Source organism: Grampus griseus (assembly GCF_964374135.1).
Source record: "Grampus griseus genome assembly, chromosome: 18".
Lineage (NCBI taxonomy): Eukaryota > Metazoa > Chordata > Mammalia > Artiodactyla > Delphinidae > Grampus > Grampus griseus.
Genome location: NC_139012.1, coordinates 72379260 through 72404485, shown reverse-complemented (window position 1 = coordinate 72404485; position 25226 = coordinate 72379260). Strand labels below are relative to the sequence as shown.

Here is a 25226-nt window from a genome sequence, read left to right as displayed (position 1 = left end):
CATCCAGTCTTTCAGACCTTGGGGGAGAGCAATGCGCTCTGGTTTCCATGACAACCACTTAAACATGTATCTCTGTCTGGCTCCGTTGGTAAAGAACTGCCAGAGATCATGCAAATGAACTGGCTGCTCTCCCTTCGCTTAAAAAAATAAAAATAAAGTGACACACCTGCTTAGACGTTTCAGATCTCTGCTCATAACAAGAGGGGTGAAAGTGTCAAACTGGTGTTTGTGAAGGGTTTCCTGCATTGCTTTGACATTTCGAGTGCCCACCCAGATACACAGGCTCGTGCTGCCATGTGAAGTAATTATCTACGCTCAGCACTTGCCCTCCTCTCCCCTCTGCCCGGCAGATGAAAGAGCTGCAAATTCAAGGCTGTTTACCTTCCCGCTGCACGCTAAAGGGGGAAGGAAGGACAGGGCCAGAGCCACTACCCGACCCAGCCCTTGGCCCCTGTGGGGAGGAGCCATGGAGAGCAGGGTCCCCCCCTCAACTCACTGTCCATAAACCGGCCAGGGGTGGCTCCGGTCTCGGGGGACAGCCCCAAATAACGTGCAAGTCACAGACCCCAGTCGCTCGGCAATGACTCTGCTTCTCTGTTGGAATTCATGGAAGGGAGAACAGCCATGTGACTCTGAAGAAAAGCTCACAAGGGGAAAGATGAGGGCTCGTTCCCCCACCCCACACACGTGCCCAATCCTCCCGACACACCCTAAACCAGAGGCCCTGAGAGGCAGGCACGGGCCCAGCAGCCACAGACAGGTGTGAAGCGTGTTCTAAAGCTGGGTACCAACACGTACAATTCTGGCGGTTTCCAGTGAAAGCTAGAGATTTCCCACTTTTCCGGGAAAATACGCAGGCCTACCTCAGTCCTACCTCACCTGGGTCCGCTGGGTGGCAGTAGCTCCACCCTCGGGAGGTGAAGCCTGCACCTGCTTTGAGTGAACTTTCCTGAGTACCACACTCCTCTCCCTGAGTCCCGGAAAAGAGTTGCGCTTATAATTTGTGACAACAGGCACAAGACACAGACCAAACCAACGATCCTTTGGCCAGTTGCTGAAGTCACAAACGACGGAAGAGGATTCTTATTTGGGGGCAGAGGGACGGAGAGGGGGTGAAGACAAATGTTCTGCCACCTTCGTCCTCCGAGGTCCTTTAGGCACCTTCAAGGCTGAGGTCGGAGGGGGAAAGCCAGACGAGTGGACAGGAGATGCGCTGGTGAAGGGTATGCTCATCTTCGGGTGACACTGTTACCAACCCAGGTCCTTGGACTCTTTAATCAATAGATATTTATAAGAGGCCCAATGAGGAATTCAGGCAAGGCTGTATTGGGGCTGCAGGAAGGGAGCGAAAACAAGTAACAGGTGCCCTTGCTCGCTTCCCGAAGCGGGGGGGAGATGGTTCCTTAAATGGGGGGTGGGGTAGGGGCAGAGATCAGTGGGTCAGGCCCACAGTGGTGGCTTAGGTGGTCTGCCCACCCCGTTGGTGGTGCTGTGTGCAGGGAGCTTGCGCATACCCTGCTTTGCTCTCCCCACCTCAGAAATGTCAGTTGATGGCCTTTTCGTATCTTATTGTTCACGACTGCCCCAGCTGGGCACCCACGTAGTTATTTTTAGTCCCTTATAGTTACTTTGTATTTTTTTTCGGGAGGAGACTTTTATCTAAGTGCAAGCACTCCAGTAAAGGGTCCCAGGTCCCAACCTGTCTCAAGACCAACATCTAAAACCTACAGGAAGGCCCTTGATCGCTTCTGTATGATGCTACAATTTTGACTCTACTGTTCAATAGATTCAGAAGCCCAAAAGTCATTTGACTAAAAATATCTGTCAAAATAATTGTAGGATGAAATTGGCTGGTTGGCTGATGAAAACAGACAGGCCCTGATTTAGGAGGCAGACGGTGCTCCTTGGCCCTACTGTTTTTAACCTCTCCAGGTGTAAGTTTCCTTACCTACAAGGTGGCGGTAAAGGTGCTTGCCCCACTGAGTTTCTGTGAGATTCAAACAAGATTGTGTGTGGACAGGCTCTGGCCCAGTGCCTGGCACGCAGTATAGATCTGGGAAAAACCTTGCTTTTCCTACATCATTTTCATTCTTCAGACTATCTATAGTTTAACACCTGGGGTTGAAAAAGAAGAAAGCACTAGTCATCACTGAAAGTGAGCCTGAGACCTTTCTTGTCAGAAAATTGACTGATCATGTTAAGAAACTGTATTTTGTTTTTCTGTGAATATTTTTAGGATGCACTATGGGAACAATAAACTGCCAGGCGAAAGATGAAAGAGACAAAGGATGTTAGAAAAGATGTCAAAGCAAGAAAAGGCCAAGCATTCCTCGGTTTGCCCCAAAGGCGAGCAGAATGTGATCAAACAGTTTTTCTCATCTATAAAGGAGTCAAGGTATTTTCTGTAAAGGAAAGAACTTGCTGCTGATGGGAGGAATGGATCGAATAATTAGAATCTAGGATCCTTATCTGCCTGGGTAAGTCTTTCTCCAACCAATGGTGCCCTTGACCTAGTAAGTACAGGAGAGCAGGACTGGGGATCACTAATTCCCCTTTAGAATAACTTAAGAACCCCTGTCCAAAATTGATCTCCCAGACACACAGAGCCTGGAAAACTGCTTGCGGCTGTTACAGAGTCATTCTTTGGGGTTAATAAGGAACTCACTTAAAACTCAAATACTTTGCAAGGACGAAGAGATTGTGTGGAGCCATCGTTCACTCACGATCGGAAGGATTCTTTGATCAGACTATCCTCCCTACAATGAACGATGATCAGTTGTAGAGAGCGATTGGGGATTGTGATGTATGGTCAATGTCCTTTCTGTGCACCTCACTCAGATGGCCCTAAGCTTACACTCACTTCTCCACTGGAGTTGTTTAACCCCAACTGAATTAAGGACTCTACCACCCCTGAGGTGTAGCAGAACTGACCTAAGAAAACAGGGATTGTTCTGGAAAGCCTGGAATTGAGATAGCAGGGTAGCAAACTGTTGCCATCACCCCCTCAATGTGTAATCATCATCCTCCTTAGAATTGGGCCCCTACCTCTCACGTGTGCCCCTCCAGAGCAAGTCTCAGTAATGCTTTCTTGGAAATAACAGTAACTGTCATTTTATTGAGCACCTACTTTGTACCGGGCATTATGCACCATATCCATTCTCTCTAATCCTCACATCAACTCCATTTACCAAGGAAAAACCTGAAGCTCAGAGGAGTTAAGTAACTTTTTGGAAGTAATGGCAGACAGGTTTCAAACGCAACCTGGCTTCTAAAAGCCTTGTCATTTCTGTTGATAAGTGTTGGAGAAGGAAGGAGAGGGGGAAATGGAGACTGGATAGTGGGACTTGGGATAAGAACCAGTCATCTAGGGAAAGCCAAGCTTCCTTGCTGAGCCTCTGTACAGCCATCACTTAGGAACTGCAAGGTGACCCTCGTCCCTCTCAGCCTTGGGGCAGTGCTGCATGGCAGTGAAGCGTGTGGGATCTGGTCCCGCCGCTGCCCCTTTCTAGCGGAGTGATCCTGAGCAAGGGCTGCAGCCGCCATGCCCTCCTCTATAAAGGCAATAACAAGAATACCCACTCCTGGAGTAATATAAAGATAGCAAATGAGATGTTCCATGTAGAGCACTCAGCACAATGTCAGATGCCTAATAAGAAAGAAAGAAACATGATTTTTCTACTCACTTCTATTACCTTAGACTCCCATGTGTCTGGAGACTGAGAACAATTTGCTTACTTTCCAATGACTTGGTTATAAAAAGACATTGTTCTCTCCCCCTCGACCTCAGCCTGCTTCCCTTCTCCCTACCTCCTCACCCGCCCACTACATACCCAGCCCTGAGCCCCTCGGGGCACTGTGATCCCTCAGAGCTCCTTAAAATAAACACTTATTAAAAAGACATTCACGCCAGATCTGAATACTGCATAAAGCAACAACCTGCGTGGAATCTGCTCCAACCCCACGCTGCGCTCTTCCGTGTTTATTCCTTTTATAGTGATATTGTCAGCCACGGGAGAAACCAAGCCCAGGGCTTCATCTCACACGGAGTTGTGTTGCTATAACTGGGTACTGTCTGCTTCAGACCTTTTATCGCACAAGATAAGATACTTGTGTCGTTTCAGAGGGAGACATAACCCTCCTCAGGCTGAACAGAGCTGCCAAGTCTGGGACAAGTTTAGTCTTGCATTTTTATTTAGAAATCGCAGATAGAACTGCTCGGTGTTCATCTGTTCCTTTTGCATTCTAGAAAGCCAACAGGTATGCTGAAAAGCCACACAGCTCCAGTGAGCTACATCCATGTGTCTGCCGAGGATAACAAAATAGTTTCCATGCCCGCTGACAACACTATTAAGGTCTTTGCCCTCTTATGTTCTGATGCATTATCCAATGCGGTTTCAGACAGAGAAGGTGTTCCCTTCATGTTTTCCTTCCCCTCTGTGGCCTTTGGGGCCTCTGGATTAGCAGATACTCAAGTGTTATTTACTTTTGTGGATTCGCTTTGGAAAAGGAGAATATGTAGGCGGTGGAAGGGCAGCCTCTTAGAGAACTTTCTATACCTGGTGTTTTGTTGCGAGGAGTTAACATTATTGAATTGAAGGCCCCTGCTTGTGTTCTGTCCAGAGACTCCCTTTGTCTTTGGAGAGTGCAGGTTGGGGGATGGAGAAGGGGATCTGGGAACAGAATGGGGACATAGGGAGGCACAGTCCCTTGCCACTAGAGGTTATCACCTTATCTTGTAACACACTAGGGCGAGTGGGCCCTTTCTGAAACGTTGTCTATAAAGCTTAGAATTTAAACCTTTCTGACCCTGGCAGAGGTAGTGACATTACCACCTTCATTCTGTTTGCCTTCACACCTCTTTTTCTAGCGAGGGTCCTGTCTACCTCTAAAACTCTGTCACTCTGTTATCTTTGGAATACACTATTTTTCATATAAAAGAACAAAAACAAAAAAACCTCACTGATTTATTTCATCCATCATCTCATATGCTTTTCCAGTGAATATGACACGTTTTCATGACTCATCCACCTTCTTTTCTGGACTGTCACAGGGCCAGAGGGTGGGGATTTAGAGCAGCATGAGTCAGAGGAATGCTGGAACCTTGGGAAGGAGATCAGATTCACTGCTTTGTACAGATGCATAAAACAGCTCACTCACCACTCACATAAGAAAGGACTGATAGATGTTAAGGGCTGAATCGTGTCCCTTCAAAATTCCTATGTTGAGGTCTTAACCCCCAGTACCTTAGAATGTGACTGTACTTAGAGACAGTGCCTATAAAGAAGTACTGAAGGTTAAATGAGGTCATACTGGTGGGCCCTAATCCAATGTGACCGGTGTCCTTACAAGAAGAGGAAGTCAGGACACTTAGACTGAGAGGCAACCATGCAAAGACACAGCAAGAAGGTGGTTATCTGCAAGCCAAGGAGAGAGGCCTCTGAAGGAACCAAACTTATCCACACCTTGACTTTGGAGTTGAATATCTTGCTTCACGCTATATAAAAAGGTTAACTCCAAATGGATCACAGACCTCAATGTAATAAGAGCTACGTCTACAAAACTCTTAGAAGAAAACATAGGAGTAAATCTTCATGACTTTGGACTAGGCAATGATTTCTTAGACATGATATCAAAAGCACAGGAGACTAAAGGGGGAAAAAAAATGAGTTGGACTTTCTCAAAAATAAAAACTTGTGCTTCAAAGGACACTATTAAGAAAGTGATTAGACAACTTACAGAATGGGATAAAATATTTTCAAATCATATTTCTGATGACGGACTTGCATTTAGCATACAAAACTCAGCAATAAAAGCACAAATAGTTTCATTTTAAAATGGGCAAAGGACCTGGACAGAAGTTTCTTCAAAGAAAATATTCAAATGGCCAATAAACACAGGCCAAGATGCACAGCATCATTAGTCCCTATGAAAATGCAAACTAAAACCACAGTGAGATACCACTTCACACCCATCAGGTGGCTAAAATCAAGAGAGAGACAATAGCAAGTGTTGGCAAGGATGTAGAGAAACTGGAGCCCTCATGCGTCGCTGGTGGGAATTTAAAATGATGCAGCCACTCTGGAAAATATCTGGCAGTTCCTCAGATGTTCACCAGAGTTAACATACGACCTAGCAATTCCACTCCTAGGTGTACACCCAAGAGAACTGAAAACATCTGTTCACACAAACACTTGCATATGAATATTCATAGGAGCATTATTCATGATAGCCAAAAAGTAGAAATAAACCAAATGTCCACGAACTGAGGAATGGATAAATGAGATCAGGTACATCCATACAACGAAATATTATTCAGCAAGAAAAAAAAAACGAAGCCCTATCACACGCTACAACACGGAAAAGCTTGAGAAGCTTCACGTGTTAAGTGAAAGCCAGTCACAAAAGGCCGTGTATTGTATGATTCCATTTATATAAAGTGTCCAGAATGGGCAAATCCACAGAGACGGAAGTGAGTTTAGTACTTGCCAGGGGATGGGGTGAGGTGGGAACAGGGAGTGGCTGCTAATGGGCATGGCGTTTCTTTTTGGAGGAATGAAAACTTTTTGAAATTAGATAGTGGTAAAGGTTGCACAACTCTGTGAATATGCTAAAAGCCACTGAATTGTACGCTTAAAAATACAAATTTTGTAGAATGTGGGTTAAATAGCAATAAAGCTGTCATTTTTTTTTTTTAAAGGAGAGAGGGGAGAGAGAGGGAGAGGGGAGTCAAGGATGGCACCAAGAGTTCAGGCCCCAGCCGAACACCGCAGTGAGGAAGATGGTGGGTGAGAGGAGCGTAGGGTCAGAAGCCCAGTTGTGGATGTGCTGGAGAGAGTCATCCTGAGTTGAGGGGAGATGTCAGGGCTGGAGATATAAATGTGGGAAGAATCAGCAGTTAGATGGAATTTTAAACCATGAAGTGGATGAGATCATAAAGGGAGCCAAAGTGGGCAAAGGAGAGAAAAGCCCCCAGGACTGAGCACAGGGACCCTGTGACGCTCTGGGATTTTACTGTCCGTAGGGTCCAACATGGCTCCTGTGTAGTGAACTTAGAGTCTATCTCGTGGCAATGAAGAGGTTATTTTATACACAACTAGGTGTTGCGATCACAGTCAGGGGTACAACAGGACCCAGACTCAATTCAGTTCTCCAAGAACATTTGATTAAAATGGTAAGATTTATGGACTTTAGTTTCTGATTTATTTTGAAAATCAAATTTATGCAAAGACATCCACCAAGGCCACAAAGTTGGAGATTTCACTTTTTTTTTTTTGAAATTTGCCACCATCGGATAATCACAATTCTGTATGTGAGGACATGTTTTCTATCCTATTTTCTTTTCCTAGTGCCTCTCCATTTTCTCCCAATCTAAACTCATGATTACAAGATTAGCATCTTGCCTGTGATGATTCAGGCATATTGAATCACTTCCCAAAGTGTGTTTAAAATATATTGAAATCCTATCTTGGAAATAGGGTGTGTAATTTATTTCAGAATATATTATTTCTATCAAATAAAAACTAATCAACTAGGAACTAAACAGCTAAATTTCCAGTATGCCTGATCAAATAGTCTTCGTTCTTTGATTTATTTTTTTAGCCCAAATATTTCATGTCTCTAAATCATGGGGACACACGAAACGTCTCAGGAGTCTGCTGGTTTCTGGCATTCTCTAAAGAAGAGTAAAGTGACAGATTGAGATTTCCATTTTCACTTGTTATTTTCTGTGAATTTAATATTGCACACCACAAAGAGAGCTGTTTTGTGTCAACAGGAATTAGGACAGAAAGAAAATTATTTCTTGGAAGGAAGATAGCATGGCGTATTAGTTAAGGTAAGGCTTGCCACTGTAACAAATAAACTCTATATTTTCCATAGGTTGAAACAACAGAAGTTTATTTCTGTCTACTGAGGGGCACTTTTTCTCCCTTCAAGAACAGGGCTGTCTCCATATGGGGGTCCCACCTTACTTAGGTTCTCAGATTCCTCTTAATCCAGGTGCAATGGGTATGAGAATAGAGAAGGCATATCTGCCTCTTAAAAAAATCCCAGCCATAAATGATACATCACTTTCTCTCACATTCTATTGCTGAGTTCATGACTCTGGATGAATGGGAAGCTGGGAAATGCCTTAGTCCAGTAGCTGCTTCCCAGTAACTTTACTGGGACAGACAGATTTGAGTTTAAATTCTGAAATTACCACAAACTGTACGACCTCGGGTGAAGTACTCAATCCTTCTGAACTAAGTTACTGAATTCTTTGAGACATTGGTTTACTCTTCTGCAATATGGGAGAAAGGGTCGTCTTGTAGATTAGCTGTGTTCATAAAAGATAATTTATGAACTGTGCTCACCACAGAGTAGTTTTACCTGGTAAGATTCTTTTTTTTTTTTTAATTTACTTTTGGCTGCGTTGGGTCTTCGTTGCTGCGCATGGGCTTCTCTAGTTACGGCGAGCCAGGTCTACTCTTCGTTGTGGTGCACAGGCTTCTCATTGCGGTGGCTTCTCTTGTTGTGGAGCACGGGCTCTAAATGCACAGGCTTCAGCAGTTGTGGCACGTGGGCTCAGTAGTTGTGGTGCACAGGCTTAGCTGCTCCTTGGCATATGGGATCTTCCCAGACCAGGGATCCAACCCATGTCCCCTGCATTGGCAGGTGGATTCTTAACCACTGTGCCACCAGGGAAGCCCCTTACCTGGTAAGATTCTTTTGAGTCAAAGGGGACAAAAATCTAACTGAAACAATTTAAGCTGAAAAGGGAGAATTTGAAGGACTCAGTGCACTATTGCTGGTTTAAAGACAGAGGAGGCAACAGAATGAGGGATGCAAGTGTGTAAGAAGCTGAGAGAGAGAGGCCAACAACCAGCAAACAGACAGGAACCCATCCCTCCAAACACAAGCAAGAGGGTTGAAGACGGCAGCACAGGAATATCCTGAACTTATGTCCTCCCACAGACACAAACCTACAACTGCAAATGGAACAGTTCCCTCAGAAAGAGATCTGAAAACTGGATGAACAGAGCCTCGTGAGAAAAGGTGAAAGGACAGCACTGAGACGCGTGGAAGAGACAGAGATACAGGCTCACCAGGGAAAACCACACCCCAGCTGCACAATTGGGAGGGACCCCAAAGAGGTGGAGCTTTTCCCTGAGGAGTGAGGGATTCGAGCTCCACATCAGGCACCCCAGCCCCCAGATCCTGCATAGGAGAGATAAGCTCCCAAATCACCCGGCTTTGAAAACCAATGGAGAATAAACCCAGGGAAACTATAGAACTGCAGGCAACAAAAACCCCGATCTTAAAAGGCTCACGGGGGGCTTCCGTGACACAGTGGTTGAGAATCTGCCTGCCAATGTGGGGGACACGGGTTTGAGCCCTGGTCCGGGAAGATCCCACATGCCGCAGAGCAACTAAGTCCGTGTGCCACAACTGCTGAGCCTGCGCTCTAGAGCCCGTGAGCCACAACTACTGAGCCTGCATGCCACAACTTCTGAAGCCTGCGTGCCTAGAGCCCGTGCTCCGCAACAAGAGACGCCACCGCAGTGAGAAGCCTGCACAACGCAATGAAGAGCAGCCCCCGATTACCACAACTAGAGAAAGCCCACGCACAGTAACTAAGAGCCAACAACGAAGACCCAATGCAGCCAAAAATAAGTAAATACATAAATAAATTTATAAAAAAAGGCTCATGCACGGACTCACCCAACCTGAAAACCAGCACAAAAACACCAGGTTGAAAAGTGTATGTGTCATAGATGAAGGGCACCCATTTACTAATCTTCAAGTGTCTGCTGAAGAAGCAGGTGTCATTTGGGATGCTTCCTGGGGATAGAGTTACTGGCAGGAGGCATTTACGTGACCTCAGGCTTCCTTGCTAATGCCAGTGCTGGTGGGCACCATTTTGGAACTCTCCATGTGACCCGGTATCGCCAATGGGCACGTCCCACTGACAGCCCCGCCCACCCTGCATCCTGGCAGCCTCTCACAGCCAGGTGAATGACAGCCAGCCCACCAGCACTCCAAGGCAGCCACAGCCCCATGACAACAGGAGGGCACACATAGCCCACGTAGGGGACACCCCTTAAGCACCTGGCTGTAGTGGCCAGGCAGGATTGCACTTCTGAGCCCCACAGGACAGCTCCTAAGTAAGACCATGCCTTCAAGACTGGGAGAGACAGCTAATTCTTAATACGTATACATATACTTAATACACAGAGAATTAGGCAAAATGAGGAGACAAAAGAATATGTTCCAATTGAAAGAACGAGACAAAACCTCAGAAAAGACGTTCAGCATCTCTAATTATTAGAGAAAGGCAAATCAAAACCACAATGAGATATCACTTCACACCTGCTGAAATGGCTATTATCAAAAGGACAAGAAATAACTAATGCTGGAGAAGATGTGGGGAAAAGGGAACCTGTGCACACTGTTGGTGGGACTGTAAACTGGTGCAGCCACTATGGAGGACGGTATAGAGACTCCTCACAACAACTAAGAATAGAACTACTATATGACACAGCTATTTCACTTCTGGGTATTTATCCAAAAATCATGAAAAAATTAATTCAAAGAGATATATGCACCCCTATGTTCACTGCAGCATTATTTACAATAACCAAGACATGGAAACAACGGAAGTGTCCATTAACTTCTTTAATGGATAAAGAAGATGACACACACACACACACACACACACACACACACACACACACACACGGAATACTACTCTGCCATAAAAAATAACAAAATCCTGCCATTTTTAATAACATGCATGGATGCAGAGGGTGTTATGCTAAGTGAAATAAGTCAGGTGGAGAAAGACGAATACCATATGATTCCACTCATATGTGGAATCTAAAAAAAAATGAAACAAAAACAAAATAAAACAAAAGCAAACTCATAGACACAGAGAACAGATTAGTGGTTACCAGAGGGGAAGGCGGTTGGGAGGTGGGCGAAATGCAAAGGGTCAGCTGCATGGTGATGGGTGGCAATTAGGCTTGTGCTGGAGATCACTCTGTAGCGCACACAGATGTCAAGTTGTAATGCTATATACCTGAAACTTATCTAATGAAAAGGGGGGGGACATTATTGGTTATTGAAACCAGATCCTAGGACAGGTGGACTCATGGGCAGCTGAGCTCACAGATGGCACTGTGGTTCCCATGCTGTATGCCTGCAGTTTGCATTTCTGCTCCTTGGTTCACACTGGTCTCATCAACACCTACTGCTGAATGGCTTTCTCCTTCCAAATGGCCAGGACCCATCCAAGCCCAGAGCCTGAACTTACATCCCAACTCTACTCTTCCTAGCAGCTCCAGCCAGAAAAACCTAAAGGAAGGACACAGACTGACCAGGCTCAGATCCTTTGTCCAGGTCTTACAGTCAGAGAAGCAGTTCTCTTCACAGAAGATAGGAGTGTGCTGGACAGACAGTAGCTACATCTGGGGTGCTTAATTTATTGTAGCTGTTTTTATTTGGGGGACGTCACTATGAAGAGCTTCTCCCTACCTTTTCCTTTCACTGACCTTGTCAGGGTCCCTCCATAGCATCCCAACTGAGATCACTCTTCCCAGGCTCCAGAATTCCCTCTGTCCTCCCCTCATCAGAACCCTCTTTCTCTCAGTAATGTTAGCTCATGAACTGAGAAGAAATTAACAAGTAAATGGATTCCCATTGTGGTACAAGTGACTGATAAGAAGGATGTGTGTTACCTTTCTACCAGTAGGAAATTGTCCTAGAAGCCCCAGGGTCTGCTTATTCAGTCCTAAGGCACCAGCCTACTTGCAGTCCGTCAGCTGCAGTGGTGCTCACATCCAAGACCCCATCCCCCAAGCAGGGCAGCCACCCAGGGACACACAGGGGCACTGCCAGGCCATCATTACAGCCAGGCCTGGAGGCAGGCTCCTCACTCAAGATGCCAAAGCAGCCAGCTGAAAACCGGGAACGTCAGTCAATCAAACTTCTCTTTGTTCTACGTGATATCGCCGTGTAGGACAAACAGCCCGTTGGATTCATTTTCTTTCCTTCCTTTTTTTGGACCCAAGTATCTGAAATTCCACCTCATGGAAAAAACAGCCGCATTTCTAGCGCCAGCACTTAGGTGCCAGATACCGTCTGCCTATCCCCGCTCTGTCACTCGGGAGCCCGTGATCTTGACCAAGTGAGCCGACCCTCCTCAGCCTCCTGCTGTTTCCTCATCTGTGAAGTGGGCAGACTGTGGTCCCGAAAGTTCTAATCGTCCTCATGCCAAGTCCTGTTCTTCCTTGAAGAGGATTCACCCACACCAAGAATCTTCTGGCACTCAGTCTGAGGTTTCAGAGCTCCCAGATGTCTACTAGTGGCCCAGGCTTATGGCTGGCCGTCGCAGGGCACTACAGAGAGCGAAGCCTGACCACCAACATTCGGTTAGTCGGTGCCTACTGCATGCCAGCCTCCTCCAGACATTCTACGTCCTTTCTCACACTTCCTCTTCACAAAATTTCCATAAAGGATTCCATTTTACAGATGAGGAAATGAGTTCGAAGGACTGGGGTGGCTTCACTCCAAGGGCTGTCCGTTCTGTGTGCTGACCTCCCAGACGTGGCTCCGGGGACAAAGTCCAAGAGCACAGGTGGGTCCTTTGCACCTGGGTACTCATAGGAGGCATGCTGCAGGGCCCCCCCGGGACCTGGCCTGGCCTCGTCCCTGCTGTGAGGGAGAAGCGCTGCCATTCAGGCTTGAGCACTGCCATTCAGAATGGGATGATATGGTTTGTGTGTGTTGGGGGGAAGACAGACATTAATAGGGAATAAGGTCCACTCTGCAATCTCACGAAATCACACTCCTCCTACCCCAACAAGGAGACGTGGTATCAGTTTTCAGGGTTAGTGGCTACTCTTCATTGCACGTCCATTATGTTATGTGAGGTTCTGTGCTAAGGACGTTACATCAGCCCTCCCTATCCATGGGTTCTGCATCAGCACATTCAACCAACCATGGATAGAAAAAAAAATTATTTTTGATTCCAGAAGTTTCCAAAAAGCTGAAGTTGAATTTGCCACATACTGGCAACTATATACATAGCATTTAAATTGTAGTGGATGTTATAAGTAATCTGGAGATGTATATGAAAGGATGTGCATAGGTTATATGCAAATACTATGCCATTTTATATAAGGGACTGGAGCATCCGTGGATTTTGGTATTCTACGGGTTCCTCAAACCAATCCCCCATAGATATGGAGGTACCACTGTATATATGTTTTCTCATCTAATCCTCAAAACAATGCTTTCAAGTAGATACCATTATCCCCATTTAACAGATAAGAAAATTACAGTTTTGAGCAGCTAAGTGACTTGCCCAAGGTCACAGACCCATCATTTGAACTCAAGACTACGCTCTTAACCATTCTTTAATAAAGCAATCGATGCCTCATCCTGGGTATGCGTGTCACATACTCAGTTTGGGTTTTCATTCTCTCTCTCTCTCTCTCTCTGTTTTTCACAAGCAAGGTCTCCCCTTGAGCCTCACCCAGTGGCTTCCCACAAAGAGCCCACGGTGTGCTGCCAGTACAACCCCACCTTCAGGCAGGTGGTCAGCTACTCGGAAGCATCTGTAAGTGTCAAATCTTGGTCTCTTTAGCAATGATGTATTTGCAGGTGTGGTCCCACTGACTTCACCTCGGTGGGGATCAGAGTGTTCTGGGGACCTTCTGTCCCTGGAAGTAGAGAATGGGTGGTTCAGTTCTACTTTGCTGATCACCTAGTAGTGTTCGGACACTCTCATGTGAACGCCACATGGAAGAGCTCACAGATTCTGCGGGGGCTTGTGGTGTGAGTAATTTGGAAGGACCGTCTGGTCCTGTGGAAAGGTATTATTTCAAGGCGATTTTCTTGCGTGGTGTAGGATGATCAATTCAACGACCCTAATCCACTGTAACTCTAATCCAGGAAGGAGGGTTCAGAGCATGCCACGTCCACTTCCCTCTCACCGGGGCTCGTGAGGACCATGCTGGCCCCAGCCTAGAGGACCGGCACAGTGTCTAGTCCACAGGAGGGACCATAATCAGTAATCACTGCTCCTTGAATAAGGAACTAGAGCAGGGAAACACGCACATCCCATAACTCATGTTCTCCTGTCCTTGTGGTAACGGGAGGGCACATCCCAAATACACCCACAATGCTGAAAAGTTCTGAAAGCTTCTAATATTCAGTTCAGTTACTTCCTGCATCAGTGGCCTGGGTTCCAGCATCGCAAGTGAGTGTCCTGGGCCATGTGGCCGCGCCCTCTTTCCTTTTTCCTGCCAGAGCCTGACACACCCTGTCTTTAGGATTTACAGCATCGGGGACATCACAGCCCAGACACGTCCTCTTCACGTGCACACTTACTTGAGCTGCACTCCCAGTGACACTCGACTGTCTTTGCATCTGTTCTTGTCTAGCTTCTGCTCCAGAAATTAGCGGTCACCCATGGTTAAATACCAAAAGAAGTAGATCAAACATTTTTTATGATGACTCAGTCTCAATTCATCTCAAAGAAGGCGGGTTCCTGCATAGTTTGGGTTCAAACTTGTAAAGAAGCATTTATCCTCCAAATTTATCAGAGTCACCTCTGAGTCCAAGGAAGCCAACCTCTTCACCTACTCAGCATCCTGCACATTCCTGCCCCTGGCTCTGTGCAACCTTTTCTCATCTCCACCCCAGAATTTCCTGCTTCCTCCTCTTTTCTTTTTTCTTTTTTTTTTTTACATCTTTATTGGAGTATAATTGCTTTACAATGGTGTGTTAGTTTCTGCTTTATAACAAAGTGAATCAGTTATACATATACATATGTTCCCATATCTCTTCCCTCTTGCATCTCCCTCCCTCCCACTCTCCCTATCCCACCCCTCTAGGTGGTCACAAAGCACCGAGCTGATCTCCCTGTGCTATGCGGCTGCTTCCCACTAGCTATCTATTTTATGTTTGGTAGTGTATATATGTCCATGCCACTCTCTCGCTTTGTCACAGCTTACCCTTCCCCCTCCCCATTCCTCCTCTTTTCTTACATACACCTGAGCAATCCTTCAAGGTCAAACTCAAGTCCTCTCTGTGCCAGGAAACACTTGCCTTCACCGCCCTGACTCATGCAGGCACCTCCCACTTCCTGATGACTCACAGTTAGTGCCTCTCATGGCTGCTGGGGTGTGTTCTCACCTGCCCTGCTCTGTTTCACCTGTGTGAGCCTCGCCTCTGAACAATTTCTGCAGGCACTTGAGAGCAGGGATCAGAGCATCTATGTTTCCCTCTTCTTTCCTTCTTGATCTCTCAAAACCGTTCTTATTCTTTAAGGCACAACTCAGATACCAGCTCCTCTAAGAAAGCATCCTAGATCCCCTCCCACACCCAGGCAGAATGAATGGCTCCGTTAGCATCTGGGCTCCTAATTCCATGGTAACACAGTCTGTCTCCCTCAATAGCATTATTTTGATATGCACATCTCCCCCAGCGGTGGGTGGTAGGTAGGTGTTGAATTGAGATATAAACACCCTCACAGCTATTATACTGTATTAGGCACATGCTGGTAATAAACTCTCCAATACTTACTGAATTAAATTATTGATTTGAGTGTTCGCTCACCTTGCAGATCTGTTGCTGTGTGAAATCTCTGGATCATCATCATGCCGACCATCACAATTCATGACATCCAAACCACATTACACTTGATATCTGTGGAGGAGAGAATATAGTCCAAGATCTCGATGAAGCCTGAATTTACGAATACCACTATACCACACTGTGTTCATTCAGTTGTATAAGCAGAGTGCTAGGGACCACCGACCTTGCCTCTGAAAATCCTTGTAAACTGTACAATGAAAATTAATAAATGCTCGATTAAATGTTTACAGCACATTACTTATGAGCTGCAACTTAACACACACATAGTTATATGTAATACCAAAGTTTATAAGAATGACAATTTTTTATCAACTGAGCTTAAAACTGTATTCTTTAAATTATTTTAAAATTTGCTAGCAAAATTCTATTATATTTAATTGGGGACATGGTTGCATTTTAATATATTTAAATAGATGGGATCTCCAAAAGGAAGAACAACATGGGGCAGTGAAATTCTTTTTTTTTAATATTTATTTATTTATTTGGCTCCGCTGGGTCTTAGTTGAGGCATGCGGGATCTAGTTCCCTAACCAGGGATAGAACCCGGGCCCCCTGCATTGGGAGCACGGAGTCTTAACCACTGGACCACCAGGGAAGTCCCTGGGACAGTGAAATTCTTAAAGGAGCCCTGCTATGGCATGAAATTCCCTCCACAAAATGTAAGTGAGGTAGGTATACCTGAAAAGTATACACAGCACCTCTAGACTTTTCTTGATTCTGTACATAGAACCCTAAAGTCATTTTCAGAGATGTTTCCCTTGCTGACTTCAGTCTTCAATCTTTTCACTTCCATTACCAGCAGTAGCAAGTGGCTTTCTTGGGGAAATAAAAAAAAATTTTTTAAAAAAAAGCTGTGTTTAATCACACAGCAGCAAGGCAGGTCCTCCCTCGGGTGTTGATCCTTTGTTGTCCACCCAGCTCATGCTCTGTCTGCTCATCCGTCCACGCCATCAGGTACTTAAATCAATTCTGGATCTCAACCATATCACAAATCACTGCATGTTATGGAACTCTGGGATATTTGCAAAGATTGAAACCGCTAAAGTAAAGTAAAGATTAAAACCACTAAAGTAACACTAAGCATTTACTGAAATACTCAGAAGAACAGATGAACGCCCCTGAGCTGTACACACCCCTGGGAACGCTGGCCTTATAGAAGGACAGAGGAAAGGAAGCAAAGTGTACCCTACTGATCTCAGCAACTTGCAGTCAACAACAGTGCTGTCTGGTTTTTGGCTTGGAGACCCAGAAGTTCCTCTAATGTCAATGGGGCAGCCTTTTTTACAAAGTGGCAGGCTAGAAGGACCGTTCAATAGTCTTGAGAAAGAGTGCTGTCCTCAAGCGTTTCTCCTCTGACACTGTCACTGCCTCTGGGTGCAGGATCCAGAAAGTCTGCCCCAGAGGACGTCCTTCCTGGGGGGGCAGGGGGCACCTACCCCAACCAGTCATGACAGATGCTATTCACGTCCCTTTAAAGATGATTCTCATTCAAAAGCTGCTCAAAGGTTGGAGCTAAAAGAAAGTAACTACAAGACTGGAACGAGTTGGACTGAGTGAAGTCTTAAAGCTGAGGGTTTAAATAGCCTCCCCAGAAAATGGGTCATCTATCCATTCAGCTTTGCTTTGATGGTGAATAAATTTTGCTGCTCAAAATTCAATCCACACCTATCTTCTCTGAGTCTAGGTGGCCAGGAGATTTTCATCCAATATTTCTAAATTTTCTAATCTTCTCAGAGAGTGCTATAGACTGAATTGTGTTTCCCCCAAATTCATGTGTTGAAGTCCTAACGCCCAGTACCTCAGAATGTGTCTGTATTTGGAGATGGAGTCTTTAAAGAGGTCATCAACTTAAAATGAAGCTGTTAGGGTGGGCCCTAATCCAGTCTGACTGGTCTTGTTAGAGCCAGAGGAAATGTAGACACATAAAGAGATGCTGGGTTGCACAGGCACAGAGGAAAGAGCTTGTGAGGACACGGTGAGAAGGCAGCCATCCGCAAGCCAAGGAGAGACGCCTCAGAAGAGACCAAACCCTGCTGGCAACTTGATCGTGGACGTCCAGCCTCCAGAACTGTGAGAAAATAAATGTCTGTTGTTTGAGCTCCCCAGTCTATGGTATTTTCTTATTGCAGCCCTAGCTAATGAATACACTCAGGTAACCAACTTGTATTCAAAGTACGGAAACTTTTGGGGTAAACTTTCATCTTTCATATCTATGACACTAGACCTCTAAATGCAAATTCTCTTCAATTTGATGGCCAGTGTCTCCAGGCTACTTTTTCCAACTTCCTGATACAGGTGGTGAAAGTATGGGACTTTGAAACAGGAATACTGTTGTGCGATTTTATTGAGGCTCAAGGCAATGCTGGAATCCGTTGTCTGACCTTTGACTCCAGTGGAAGAGGGTATGTGCCTTCTCCAGAATCTTTTATTTAAATTTTATTTATTTATTTTATTTATTTATTTTTGGCTGCATTGGGTCTTCGTTGCTGTGCGCGGGCTTTCTCTAGTTGTGGCGAGTGAGGGCTTCTCCTCGTTGTGGTGTGCGGGCTTCTCATTGTGGTGGCTTCTCTTGTTGCGGAGTGTGGGCTCTAGGTGTGTGGACTTCAGTAGTTGTGGCACGCGGGCTCAGTAGTTGTGGCACACGGGCTCAGTAGTTGTGGCGCACGGGCTTAGTTGCTCTGCGGCACGTGGGATCTTCCCCGATCAGGGCTCGAACCCGTGTCCCCTGCATTGGCAGGCGGGTTCTTAACCACTGTGCCACCACGGAAGTCCCACCAGAATCTTTTACCGTTAGGCAGGGTGACCCCGACATGCAGTCATGACGAGGGTCTCTGTTTCCTAGTCTAGTTACTGGGGGCAGAGATGGCTGTCTGAAAATATGGGAGCTACAACAACGGACCTTGTCTTCACACCTGGAAACATGGTGAGTCACCTCCTACCAAAGGTCCCCATAAAATAATAATGCAAGATTAGGCATTTGTAGTAAGTGTAGAAGAAATCAAGTGAGATAAAATCTAGGATGCATGTAACAGTCCTACATCCTTTTTCTCTGGCATTTCATTGCCAGTGACTCTAAACTTCTATGTAGGAAGGACATACATTATATATATGTTTGTTCTCCCATCTATAGCCCATGCATTTGTTCCCTCACTGCGTGGTATAGGCCTCATTTCTTAAAAGAGTTTAGCTTTTTAAAACATTTTAAAAATCACATAAGTCAAACATCACAAAGTCTAGATGAACTAAAAGCTACTCTCTTTTGTGTGTCATTGTGATTTTTTTCAAGGCTGCTTATTCCATTTGTTCATGTGCTGTGTCTGTTCTTGGTAAAATTTCCGCAGTTCTGGCCTGTGAAACTATGGAGAAGATCAGAGGCAAACTTTCTTCAACTATCAGTACAAATGAAGTCCAAGTAAATAAGATAAAAATTACTCAGAGTAGGTGGGCTTCCCTGGTGGCGCGGTGGTTGGGAGTCTGCCTGCCAATGCAGGGGACATGGGTTCGAGCCCTGGCGTGGGAGGATCCCACATGCCACGAAGCAACTAGGCCCGTGAGCCACAACTACTGAGCCTGCGCGTCTGGAGCCTGTGCTCCGCAACAGGAGAGGCCACGATAGTGAGAGGCCCGCGCACCGCAATGAAGAGTGGCCCCCACTTGCCACACCTAGAGAAGGCCCTCGCGCAGAAAGGAAGACCCAACACAGCCAAAAATAAATAAATAAAATAATGAATACATAACTACTTAAAAAACAAATTACTCAGAGTAGGGACTTCCCTGGTGGTCCAGTGGTTAAGACTCCGTGCTTCCACAGCAGGGGGCACGGGTTGGATCCCTGGTCTGGTAACTAAGATCCCACACGCCTAACGGCTCTGCCAAAAAATAAAAATTACACAGAGTAATGAGTGTGTGATTCCTAGTTCTGCCTTTGACCTCATGCATTCTTTTGCTCATTCACTCAGTCAGTAAGGGCCAGGAACTGTGCAGGGTCCTGTCAGGAAGAAGGTGAGCCTCTTCCCATAGCTGAGCGAGGGCTTCATCAGCCTTTTAGGGCAGTGAAAGTGGCATCAGCTGTGTTTTGATGGCTTGAAAGACACCTAACTGTGGTCTGAAAACTAAAAAGTAAGTGCTGAAGTTTCCCCAGTCATCAGTTGGGTTAAGTCAATATATGTAAACTGACTCAAGAACTAATAAAGAAAAATGCTTACTCTAAGTTGATAATATTATCTTTCTAGATGAAAAGCAAAGTGAAGTCTGTGATTATACCTACTTGAAGTTAAGCCAAAATAAGTGAGTCCCAGTCAGCTTGAATATGAGGGTCATCTTGGAGATTTAGTGGGACATATTTTTCGATACAAACTTTGTCCTGGAGGAGGACACCAAGATACTAAAGGGAATTTTCCGGAAGCAAATGTGTCGAAGAATTCCCCAAATTGTGGTTGCTCCCTGATGGCAATTTAGGCAACTAGCCTCTTCCAGAATATTAGAAACAATTCTCTGCACATTTTGATAATGGTTTAGAGGTAGAGATAGGAAACAGGGTATCTCTCCACCGAATGCTTCATTAAGGGATAAATCACAAGCTAGGGTAGTTAAATTCAGCAGCCGTAAGTCAAAGAATAAAAATCCAATAAATTCTCTCCTGAACATGAAAATGTTAAAAACAATCCTTGATCAATTTCTGCTTGTGCCCTTGCCTCCGTGGTTCAGCCATGCTCTCGGGATCAAATAATCCTCCGGAAGGCAAGCTGCTCTGAGCAGACCATGAAAACAAACCAGGGTATCCTGTTTCTGTTCCCTAATCCTTTAAGAACCACTTAAAAAACTGAGCCTAGTTTATCAAATCACATTTTATCTTGCTCTTCCTAAAAAACAGAAGCGGTGATTTTCTTGTTCTCTTCATTTATCACACCGACACAGCAAAATGAGGCCACAGTACTGATTCTATGCAAAAATTAAACAGATGATAAGCTAAAGTAAATGTAAAAAGCTAAAATGTAATAGTCTGTTATTGTTCTAGGTGTATCATAGCTGTTGGATGGGATAGAAGAATAAATGTGCACTTTGTAAGTGAAATGTACAAAATTATGATATTTCAAAACCCTGCTTCAGACTGACATGCTTCTCCCCACCCCCATGCCCTGTTGATTCTTTTCTCACTAAAAACAGATTTTGGAGAAATTCTTTATACCTCTATCTGGTATAAGCTAAGCAATGATATGGGCAAAAGAGTTTCCTCCTTCCCTCTCTCCCCCTTTCCCTCCCATCTTTCTTTCCTCCCTCCCTTTAAAAAACCTTTTTAGTATTTGTTTCAGTTTTTTAAATTCTTTTCTATGGGAAGAAGTGTAATGACTCTGTACCCAATTCCGACACGTGGAGGTTTTTCCCACACCAACAAGCAATTCTCCGACACCAGCTGGTACCCTACAATTCCACTCAATTCTGACTCTATCTACCTGGAGAGAGCATCAGATTCCACGGGGTCAGGGTTCAGTCCTACAAGACACAAGACTCCTGCCCCCCTCCCCTCTGCCCTGCCCCGCAGACACCATTTGCAAGTCCTGTCCAACTGGCTATAGATCAGAGGTTCCAACAACGCCCTCCTTGGGTTATATTAATTTTCTAGAGCATCTCACAGAACTTAGAGAAATATTTCACTTACTGGATTTTCCTCCCACCTTGTCTTTATGCCGTAGTCCCTGTCTAAATGGGAAGAGGAGATGAAATGCCATCCATAAGCATCTCTGTGGAAAAAAAAATCTTTTTTTATGGCTTAGAGATGGGAAAAGGGATTAAGAGACAGGGGAAGATGAAAATGCTGACTACAACTACGTTTTAAATCTACCTGTGGCATTTATGTCCCCTGCTTGCTCTGCGGGGTGGTCCTGGATTTCCAAAGCCTTTAAACATGGTAAGTTCTTTATTCATTTGAAAGTATGCTGTATGTCAGAGCCTAAGCCTAGCACCCTCAGATGATTTGAGACATGACTGCCTGAGAGGTCTTGGCGTTGAATTTGTCCTTTGGTATTACAGGTTCCTGGGCTGACGGCTTTTGTTTTAGCTCATGCATCGCTACGGGTCTTATTACAGAGGCGAAACTATGCAGACCATCCGAGAAGAGCTTGTCAGTTGGCATATGATTTGCTGAAACGCAATCACCCAAACGTCAGGAGTGGATTGCTGTTTATTCCCACTGGCACTCGGGGAATTTGCTTTGACATTTCAAAAATCTGCATCACTGATGGGGTGAGGGGTAGGGCTGTAAAATGTGCCAACGCCTCTCTCTGAAATCGTGAGTGTGTTGGCAGCTCATTTTACTGCTTGTACAACATCTCCTGTTTGGCTTTGGATACAGGACACACCTTGTGACTTTCACCACTTCCGGAAGCCAAAGCCACACTGGCAGGATGACGTGGTGAGCCCTGGTCCCCTGTCCGACTCTCCATCCAAACAGTGACACTTGATGGGGATGTCCTTCACTCCTGGGGCTCACCCCTATTCTTCTGGGCCTGCCTAGGGTGGTCACAGCATCTCAAGAGCCTCTGCTGTGGGGGGATTCATGATTGGGGTCCAGGTAGAGTAAGGAGCACTGAGCTCCAGGCAGCTGCCTCTGCTCCAGGAAGAGTGATGGCCTTTGTTCAGACTGGGGCAGGAGGCCGAGGAGGAAATCCCCACAGTTCTCCTTGAGCTCAGCCTGGAGCCCTGTAGTGTAGGAATGGCAGCCCAGGATGTGACGCATGTGACTTTCTTCAAAGAAGCATCCACTTCCTGCTTCTGCTTGGCATGCAAAACTGTATGTATTCACTCTGCCATCCTTGGGTGGCCAGAGAACCTGGCAGATGACATTCCTGCTGCCCTGTGGCTTGTTAGGGGCTCATAACCAGGGGACTTCTTGCGATTCTTATTAGCCCCCAACTTTCTACAGCTTCCCAGGGTTGAATGATCTCCCTCAAAACTGTCTGGATGTCAAGCCATGAAGACAAGCAGTAAGAAAGGAAGGTCACTGTGCACAACCATTTCCCACCACCTAGCCGTACCTTATGCCTCTGCAAATATTCCAAAAGCCACAAGTCACTAGAATACAAACTCAATGAAGACAGACCTTGTCTGTTTTCTCCACTGTATTCCCGGGATGTAGCTCAGGGCCTGGTTTATAGTAGCTGCCCAACTAATACGCTTCCATTCAACCAGCATGTGTCAAATGTGGGCCCAGCCTGTGCTGTTCACTGAACATCAGTGACGAGCAAAGTGGTCATCACACGATCCCTGCCTTCATGGAGTTTGCAGATGAGTGATTGTTTTTTTAGTTTTTTTTGGTTTTTTTGCGGTACGCGGGCCTCTCACTGTTGCGGCCTCTCCTGTTGCAGAGCACAGGCTCCGGACGCGCAGGCTCAGTGGCCATGGCTCACGGGCCCAGCCGCTCCGCAGACTGGGGCACGAACCCATGTCCCCTGCATCGGCAGGCGGACTGTCAACCACTGCGCTACCAGGGAAGCCCTGGATGAGTGATTGTTGAGTGAAAGAACAGAATTTGCAGAAAATGTCCCCAGGAAAGCCATGGCCATTGCAAGGGCAGAAGTCATGCAAGAGTCAGTGAAGTGTTAGTTCATTCAAATGTTTTTTCAGTCACTTATCAATTCTTTCAACCCCCTATTTATCAAGCACTGACATAGTGCCATCCTTAGTGGGTAGGCACAGAAAATACAAACATGAATAAAATGTGATTCCCGGCCCAGAATCTCACAGACTGGCAAGGAGATAAACTAAGGAAGTAATCATCATACGATGCAACAGATGATATAATAATGTATTAGTTAATGTAATAATGTTTTAATAATAATATAAAATGCTGGAGAAACCCAGAGGTGGGAACTACTAACTTTTGCTCTAACATTGTACAGGATATTAAAAGATTACTAGGATTTTTCTGGGAGGCCAAGGTAGGGAAAGGCAGTCTAGATGAGGGGAAAGGAGGAGAGCGTGAACCAAGTCTGGAAGCCTGAGAAGCATGTTGTTTGGAAGGACTATGAATATTTTGAGGGGCTGGAGGACCAGGTACAGGAGGGAAGTGAGCTTGGAAAGCTAATCAGAACCTGAAAGCCATGCCAAGGCACGTAAACTTCATTCCGCAGGCAGTGGGGCCAGGGAAGGAGAAGCCCAGACACAAGCACTCACAGATTTCAGAAGGAGGCAAGATTTGGAGACAGAAGATCGTGGGGAGGAGAGGGCCACTGACCTGCTCTTTTCCAACTGTCCTACCCACCGTCCTCCCAGCTACTTTCAAGCAGAAGGGGCTTCTTAGGTGACCACGGATAGGTCCTCAAGGGACTCTCTGTAGGAAGTACCTGAGGGCAAGGGAGAAAGATCTTTACAGCCCTGGGAAAAATCAATTCTTTTCACAAAGAAACTGTACCCCCGTGAGAAAGTTGAAAGGATAATGGCCAGGGACTCTTTGAACTCTGCAGCACTGGTCTCAAAAACAAAAACATTTTCATTTCGTTTCTTATCTTTCTTAAGGATCCATATACATAAATCCTCCTTTCAAGGAGAATAGGCAATTCCAATTCCTAACAGCACTTGTAAGCCACAGTGCGGGGCAGATGGGAGCCCTGGAGGAATTGAGTTGAGGGACTCCACACCCCGGAATGTAGACCTGGGGCTCTTGGGAGGCCAGACCCCCTTGGCCAGTGCTTGGGTTCCATTGTCACATTACCATCAAGATTTCAGCCCCGAAGAGGGTTCCTTGTGAATAACCTCCTTGCCAGCATTATGGGGAGGTAAGGAAGATGCTAGGAGTAACACCTCCCTGGGGAAGGTGATAAAACTGACCCAAGGAGACGCAGCACCTCTCTGGCTGACCTGCAAGCAGACTCCTACCTGGAGGGATGCCCCTGACCCCCAGGACTGGGCCGGGCCACCAGGTTCCGCAAGAGTCCTTAATGGGGGGCAGCCACAGGAGGGGCCCCTCTGTCTCCTCTGTCTTAGGCATCCAATGAAGGGGAGCGAGCTGTGGGTGACTGGGGACTGGATTTCTTACTCTGTCCCTCTCTGTCTCTCTCTCTCTCTCTTTCCCAGAACCTCGGGCAAAAGGAGGACATCCTCTGTGTAGCTCTATGCCCGCCTATTCTCCTTGCCACCTCCAGCTACGACGGGGAGATTATCATTTGGAACGTCATCTCAGGGCACATGCACTGCAAGCTGAATACCCCCAGCCCCTGTGATGGCACAGAATATGGAGAACGTAGGGGCAGGGCGGCCTCCACAGCCACTGTGCCCAGGCCCGCAGCCTCTGACTCCTGGCATGTTGTCTAAAGGAAACTCAGTTCTGGACTGCTTCCCGGTTATAAGGGATTGGCCTAGTTTCAGGCATAACTTGTCAGATGGAGATTGCCAGAGCTGGGGGGGTGGGGGGGGCGGAGCTTGAGAGTTCAACTAGCTCAATCCACATCTCCAGGCACCCATCCATCAAAGCCCATCTCACATTCACCTGAAACTAACACAACATTGTAAATCAACTATACTCCAATACACTATGGAGAACAGTATGGAGTTCCTTAAAAAAATAAAAACAGAACTACCGTATGACC

At 46.0% G+C, this 25226-nt stretch overlaps 1 pseudogene across 1 annotated transcript in view; it reads left to right on the top strand.

Moving 5' to 3' along the window:
- The window catches only part of LOC309835926 (cilia- and flagella-associated protein 337-like), a 47084-nt pseudogene extending 22133 nt beyond the window's left edge, over positions 1–24951 (top strand). The window contains exons 2-10 of the transcript in view: positions 2411–2477; positions 12531–12616; positions 13494–13600; positions 17938–18044; positions 18485–18565; positions 19602–19644; positions 20660–20705; positions 21995–22054; positions 24715–24951. The product of the transcript in view is annotated as a cilia- and flagella-associated protein 337-like (transcript). The remainder of the gene's footprint in view (positions 1–2410; positions 2478–12530; positions 12617–13493; positions 13601–17937; positions 18045–18484; positions 18566–19601; positions 19645–20659; positions 20706–21994; positions 22055–24714) is intronic.
- The last annotated feature ends 275 nt before the right edge of the window (positions 24952–25226 follow it).